Source organism: Glycine max, chromosome 8 (assembly GCF_000004515.6).
Source record: "Glycine max cultivar Williams 82 chromosome 8, Glycine_max_v4.0, whole genome shotgun sequence".
Lineage (NCBI taxonomy): Eukaryota > Viridiplantae > Streptophyta > Magnoliopsida > Fabales > Fabaceae > Glycine > Glycine max.
In genome coordinates, this window is record NC_038244.2 from 20815796 (window position 1) to 20823616 (window position 7821).

The 7821-nt window shown below is 35.4% G+C and overlaps 1 long non-coding RNA gene across 1 annotated transcript; it reads right to left on the reverse strand.

Annotated features, from left to right (window-relative positions):
- Positions 1-6047: 6047 nt before the first annotated feature.
- Positions 6048-7586, reverse strand: LOC121175320 (uncharacterized). The gene is made up of 3 exons (XR_005892644.1): positions 7240-7586; positions 6929-6981; positions 6048-6820 (listed from the first exon to the last, which is right to left on the reverse strand). It is a non-coding gene; the product is annotated as an uncharacterized lncRNA (long non-coding RNA).
- Positions 7587-7821: the final 235 nt, after the last annotated feature.

A 7821-nucleotide genomic window follows, 5' to 3' on the forward strand; every position in this document is an offset into this window, starting at 1 on the left:
TCCTATGCCAGACTTAGGTGGAGCCCAAGCAGGGAAAGAAATACCACAATCAAATAAAGAGTGTCGTGTTTATACTCAGAAATATCCTAAAAGGATCAAAGAACAATCCATCATCTCAGCACCAAACCAAGCATAATTTCTGGAGGAAGGCCAAGGAGAAATACCAAGAGAAAGTTGAGGTAACATTGAAATTCCCACTTCTACTATTGAACTGCCCATAACTATTAGGAAAGGAACCAGATCCTGCACTCAAAACTCAAAAAAGGCTACCACAAACCATCCCATTTCCCAATATGTTTCTTATAAAAAAATTTCCCAGAATCACAAAGCCTTTACCTCTAAAATAACAAATCTGTTTGTACCTAGAAACATTGAGGAAGCATTAGATGATCCCAATTGGAATTTAGCAATCTTAGAAGAGTTGAATGCATTAAAAAAGACTGGGACTTGGGAACTTGTTGACCTACCACATGACAAAAAATAGGTGGGCTGTAAGTGGGTCTTTACCATTAAGTGCAAGGCTGATGGGAGTGTAGAAAGGTACAAGGCGAGATTAGTAGCAAAGGGATTCACCCAAACTTACGGAGTAGACTATCAGGAGACTTTTGCTCCAGTTGCTAAACTTAACTCTGTTCGAATTTTTCTATCCCTTGTTGCAAATTGCAACTGGCCTTTACATCAATTGGATGTAAAGAATGCTTTTTTGAATGGGGAACTAGAGGAAGAAGTGTTTATGAGCCTTCCCCCAGGATTTGAAGAAGAACTTGGAAGAAATAAGGTGTGTAGACTAAAGAAGTCATTATATGGGCTGAAACAATCTCCAAGAGCATGGTTTGAAAGGTTTGGAACAGTGGTAAAAGGGCTTGGATATATCCAAAGCCAAGCTGATCACACATTGTTCTATAAACATTCAACAAATAATAAGATTGTCATCTTGATTGTTTATGTTGATGATATTATTCTAATAGGTGATGATAGTTTGGAACTCAAAAATTTGAGGGAGAAACTTGCTAAAGTTTTTGATATCAAGGAACTTGGCCCATTGAAATACTTCCTTGGACTTGAATTTGCAAGATCAAAGGAAGGTATCTTTATGAACCAGCGAAAGTATATTCTGGATCTTTTAAAAGAAACAGGATTACTTGGATGCAAGGTTGCAGAAACACCCATGGAGCCCAACTTAAAACTACAACCAGCTGAAATAGAAAATATGGTGGACAAAGGAAGATATCAGCGACTAGTGGGGAGGTTAATACATCTATCTCACACGCGTCCAGACATGCCTTTGCTGTAAGCATGGTAAGTCAGTTTATGCATGCACTAGGATATGAACACTTGGAGGCAGTTTTCAAAATCCTAAGATATTTGAAGGGATCACCTGGAAGGGGACTTCTTTATAAAAACCATGGACATCTTCAGGTAGAAGGCTACACTGATGCAGACTGGGTTGGGAGTGTGACAGACCGAAGATCAACATCAGGCTATTGCACCTTTGTTGGAGGAAACTTAGTTGGAGAAGCAAAAAATAGAGTGTTGTAGTAAGGAGTAGTGCAGAAGCTGAATTTAGAGCACTTGCTCATGGAATTTGTGAAACATTATGGGTGGAAAGACTTCTACAAGAATTAAAGGTTCATAGTTCTCCTCCAATAAAACTATATTGCGACAACAAGTCTGCAATATCTATTGCACATAACATGGTCCTACATGATAGGACCAAGCATGTCGAAGTTGATAAACACTTCATCAAAGAGAAGGTGGAAAGGGGGCAGATTTGTATTACATATATTCCCACTACAAAACAATCAGCAGACATCTTAACCAAAGGATTACCCAAAAAATCATTTGACAACATCACTAGCAAGCTGTCTATGGAGGATATCTTTAAGCCAGCTTGAGGGGGAGTGTTGACAGGGTGTAAAATATAGCATTTACAGCTCTTAACTGGCAGTAAATAATTCTGTCTGTATATAATTATTCTGTTTCCTTTTCTGTTTAGTCTATTTTAGGTAGTTTCTTATTATGATTTATTCTTTCCTTAATTTAGGATTTCCTTCCTAAATTGTAGTCAATCACCTGTTGTAATTCCCTCTATAAAAAGGAGGAATCCTTGTACAGTTAAAATATATATTACAAAATATTTCAACTTATGTAATATGGTGTAGCATTATGCTCATTTGAAATTTCACTGTACCTAATTTTTAAGATTTTATGCTATATTTTATCACAGGTTTAATTACTATTGGACCTTTGAAATTGTGCGTTGTTCAGTCCAATTTATAAACATCACTGATTTGGAGGTCCATGAATGGTTTTCATATCTTAATCCCTCTTAGTGGGGTAAGTCTTGGATCTATTATTGGTGCCTAAACCAGGTTGTTTACCATCAAACCATTGAAATAACACTCGCTTCTTTAGGATCTACAGTATAAAACACTCCACTAAAATGAATGGTAGAGGAGATAAGAACCAACTCAATCCAGAGAGAAACATGGCTGTTAAGACACGTTTGAGATTTTATGGCAATGGATTTTCATCAAAGTTGAAAGAGATTACTAGAATGAAGAACATAACCAAGGACTATTGAAAGGAGGACCCGGCAATGGTTGACCAACCAGAACCCGGAGAAGAAACATGGGTGTTAAGACAATCAATTCAAATGAAGAATTATGAAAATAAAGTAGTTAAGGGAACTTAAAAATGGAGTAGTGTGACATGACAGGCCACAAAAGATGTTATCATATTGATATCTTGTTGAAATCATAGGGTTTTAGTCAATAGAAAGAAGAGAAGGGAAACTGAATAAAATTATGCTGAATATTATTATGTATTACAATGTGATGACATATTCATAATGTCATATATCTTAGAGCACTAACCCTTATCTGTACTAATCCTAATGTTAACTAAATAGGAAACAAATCATGAGTCAAGCAAATATGGTGACCAGCCCTAAGAGATAATGAGGAAATAGGAAAACTAATCTTAAAGGATAATCCAACATATAATTAGGATACTTGTGATCTTTGTGTTTATTACTTCTCTTCTATATAATTTTCTCTCCACTCTCATTTTGAAGTAGTTGATATTTTACATTACAGGTGAAATGTGTGAACTGTTATTCTGTTACCATTCCTGAGCTAGAATCTATAACAACAAGGTTTAAGTTCAATTCATTGGTGAAAGGTAACTTTCTTTTGCTTTCCCTTCCATTTCACTAGCGTATGTATTTAGTATTTAGTATTTAGTATATACCTTTTGAATCTTGCTGCTACAATTTCTGTTTATAGGTAACGTGCCACCTCTCCCTTGTTCAGATCAATGATGCTAGTTTTCCTCTTCCCCTTGCTCATCTCAAATTTTGTGGGTCAAACCCAGATTGCCTTGTTCTGATTTTAATCCTTTGGAGACTAAAGTGAAAGTTATACCCATTGATTAGAAAATCAAAGGTTGAGACTTGAGAGATTTAAATAGCTACATATTTTATTAAACATTTGTATGCATTTGGCTGGTGATGGTGACAACAAAATGGGGTTAAGAGGGAATGGTGATGCTAATTGAATGACAGTGAGCACGAATCCTGATATTAATAGTCATGGAGTTTCTACGGTTGCTCCTCTGCCAAAAAAAAAGAATGAAGAGGAAGGGATAGCTGAAGATGTTAAGGGGAATCTACTTCCAAAGAGGGAGGAACTTGTTGGTAGAGGGTGGCAGGGAGCATTTGGATTGAAGTACGAGATCACAAAAAATGAGGTCTTGGTTATTTTCAGTTTAATTTGATGTATCATCATCATCTAAGTTGGAGTACTAATTTTGGATAATTCTGAAATAGTCTGATTGGTTTAACTTGAATTTGGTTACTAAAATTCAATGTCTGAACAGTTATGCCTTAGATTGATGGCAATATAGTATATTCTAATCAATTTCAGTAATCATATGGTCTTTGAATGACAGTATTATTTTTTCTGCATTCAAACTTTCTGGTATGTAGTAATGTTACTAGCTAGTAGCTACTGTGTTTGGGTATTCACAAATCACAAGACCAAGAACAGTTGGTTCAATTATAAGCTGGAGATTGATCCTCAAGTTTAAGTCCACGCATTATGAATTTTAATTATGTAATTTCATTTATTTTGATAATTTAGTTTGTTGGTCATGTATCTGTTATTTTGAATTGAGCATGGATGCCATCAAATTGGTTTGAATACTTTTCAAAATAACAAGGTTAAGACAACTAGAGTAATAATTTAAGTTGAACAGAGAGAGAGAGAGGACACATCTCTAGCCATTTATCAAGTTTTATTTGATGAAGGGGATTTGTGAATCTCTCCTTTCCCCATTTTTATTAACAAATCACCTTCACTGTCACTCTGATATTATCTCATGAGTAGCAAAGTTAATTGGCTAAATTCTGCTTCTATGACTTGCTAAAGAAGTTGTTACTTCTTTTGATTTACCTATGTTTAACTGCAGTACCTCTTATCTATTACGGTTTGCAGCAGTACCTTTCATTGATTGGCTTCACCTTCCACTTCTCTTCATCATAAACTCTGTCTTACTTGTATTTTTCTTCTGCTCTTTCATAAAAACAAAAACTTGTCTCTTTGGTCAGTTCCAAACTAGTAACAAGTTTTCTAGTAGTGGTCATATAGAGAGACTTATTAGTTACTTCTGACTTTAATATCAATTTCTTTTTGCCTTCTTAATTTGTTGTTTCTGTGTCCAGTCTAAGCTTTTGTAGACTGTAGTCCACCTTTTTTTTTCAATTTTCTTGTTTTTCGATATTTTGTAAGGTTTCTCCTTTAGATCCCAGAAACCTTCCCAGCATTTGAAAAAACCAAGATCTATGGCCCATACCACAATCTTAGGTTTATAAAACTTGCACATATATATATATATGGAGATGAAGGGTTTTATGTTCCAGCACCAACAGCAGCAGCAAGTAGGCGTGGAGGAAAACATCTGCAATTTGACTTCTGCATCTGGTGAAGCAAGTGCTGCTTCCTCAGGTAACAAAACTGAAATTGGAACCAATTACATGGCTCCACCACCATCTCAAACTCAACAACCAAAGAAAAAGAGAAACCTACTTGGCAACCCGGGTTTTTTCTTCCTATTTTTTTTCCTATTCAAAGTCTAAACCTCATTTGTTTTGGACTGGTTAATATTTAATACATGTATGTCATTTTTTGTCTAGTTTAATGTGTTTTTTTTTTTTTTTTGACTATTCAGATATATATGCTGAGGTAATAGCCTTGTCCCCCAAGAGTCTTCTTGCCACAAACAGGTTCATTTGTGACATCTGTAACAAAGAATTTCAAAGAGATAAGAACCTTTCGTTTCATTTTTAGAGGGCACAATTTTCCCTGGAAACTGAAGTAGAGAACAAGCAAAGAGGTGAGGAAGAAGGTGTATGTGTGTCCACAGCCAAGTTGTGTGCATCATGACCCATGAAAGGCCCTGGGGGAGGTAACTGAGATCAAGAAGCACTTCTGCAGAAAGCACGGTGAGAAGAAGTGCAAATGTCACTAGTGCTCCAAGAAGTATGCCGTTCAATCAGATTGGAAAGCTCACTCCAAATCCTGTGGCACTAGGGAGTACACATGTGACTGTCAAACCCACTTCTCAAGGTAACTAACCTAAATCCATTTGTCATGTCAATTACATACAAGTCCAGCTTATATAATACACATCAATAATATTCATTTATGAAGGATAGGATTTCTATATTCCTAGGACGACTAAGATGAATCCACAAAGAAATGACATGAATGTTAGGAAGAATAAGGAAGAACAAGGGCAAAGTTGTAGGTTTGACACGAGTAAAGTGCCAAGAAGGTTGTCACTTTCTGACATTAAGTATACTACAATGGAGTTCAATCGAGATAGGCTTGTTGGGGAGGGTGCATCTGCAAAAGTGTATAAAGGGTATCTTCATTTGGAGGAGACGTGGCAGTCAAGAGATTTGAGAGAGATATGATATTACATGGTTGAGTAAATAAAGTATATTGATTATGTTTAATTTTGCTGACTCTTTGATTGCATTTCAGGTTGGCTGGGCTCATTCTTTGGGGTTTATGAAGCTAGAATTGTGTTCCTTGGTGACAGAAAAGATCTTCCAGGTTTAAAGATGAAGATGGTAACTCTTCAACCGGAATGGGTGTCAATCTTCCAGTTGATATTGTAGATCAAAATGTAGGAGACAAAGATATATCCTTTTTTGTTTGCACAGCGACAAAGATATATCCTTCTCTGGAACTAAAGATTTCTTCAAAAGAATGTTAAGCTACAACTTTGAACTGTAGAAACAAGACTCATTATCATTGTCTTACAATGGTCCAAGTTCAATTGTGCTGGACAATTGTTTGTCTATGGTGGCAATGAAATTGGATTTGAAGAAGTGTTGTTAAATTGGTTTTATTGGCAGTTGCTACTGAAATCATATAAACTGTGCATATCACTCTATAATATGTGAATACATTGAAAATTAGAAAATGGGTTCAAATTTGTGATTTCAACATGCTTATATGTTTCATCATGCCTAAAAATAATGCAAAATTTGAGCACCATCGTGGCTTTATAAATTATAAACATTAACAACTTTTTACTGTCAACATATGTCTCTAGTGAAGAATTTCTGAACTATTTAGATTATAAATGATCCATCGAATAAGATAAGCCATATATTCGCACTTTGGAGAAACTGTTAGTTTACCTCATCTAGTGGCTCTATCATTCACCATTGTTTCTAGTTTGTGGAGTGCCCCGGGTGCTTGTCGACGGTGAGTAACCGGGTTGACTTGGTGAGTAACACGCACTGGGACTGCAAATGATCAAACAGAAAAAATAACAACATACCATGCTCAGCAATATGCCTTCTATACTATTTCAGTTGTTAAAAGAACGATCTTTACATAAATACTATGCATACCTAGATTAGGGGAAGTTGGGCTATAGTCTGGGCTGACACCAGAATTATATGGCCTAGAAGGAAAAAATGAACAAGTCACATATGAATAACCTCAGTTTAACACAAAAGAAAAAAGAAGAAAATAAAAATCTCCAATTCTGCTACTGTTTAAAGTCTTGACAGGAGCGGAAATGAAGTTAACTTATAAAAATGTGGAGAACCAAACTGTACAACTATGCAATCCAATAAAGCATCCATCAAAATAGAGAAGGTTAAATAGAGCCTAAGATGCTAAACAAATGCAACATCAATAAAAAAAAAATTCAAAATACGTTAAACCATGTGGAGAACATCGGAGAGAAGCCATGAACACTATGCTATCTCCCAAAATAGATAAGTCATTGCACATAATTCCTTCTGCTCACCCCAATAGAGAACCACAAAATACGGGAACAACTCTGACGCCCTCTATCCCTTACATATATGTACTAATAATAAAAAAATAAAAAATTATAATTAATTAAAAGTTTTTAAAATACATTTAAATACAAATCTTTCAAAAGGATAAAAAGCTCACATTTACTTTTCTAACATCATATTAAAACTTGTCCAAATAAATAATAAATCATCTTAGTTCAAAACAGAGTCGTCCAAGACTTCATACAATTAATATAGAAACTTATACCCCAATGTCACATTCCATCAGAGCATTGTGTTCATATGTCCTCTAGCATGAAGCTCTTCATAGTCATCCACCTAATCATCTGCTCCCACAAACACAAAGTTTGAGATCATCACAGGATCCAAACACAAATAACACAGAGGAGTGAGTTATCACATTCCTAACTAATAGAGAGAAACAAGACAACGTGTAGGTATAAATATCATATAAACAAAATACAACTTACTTAAGC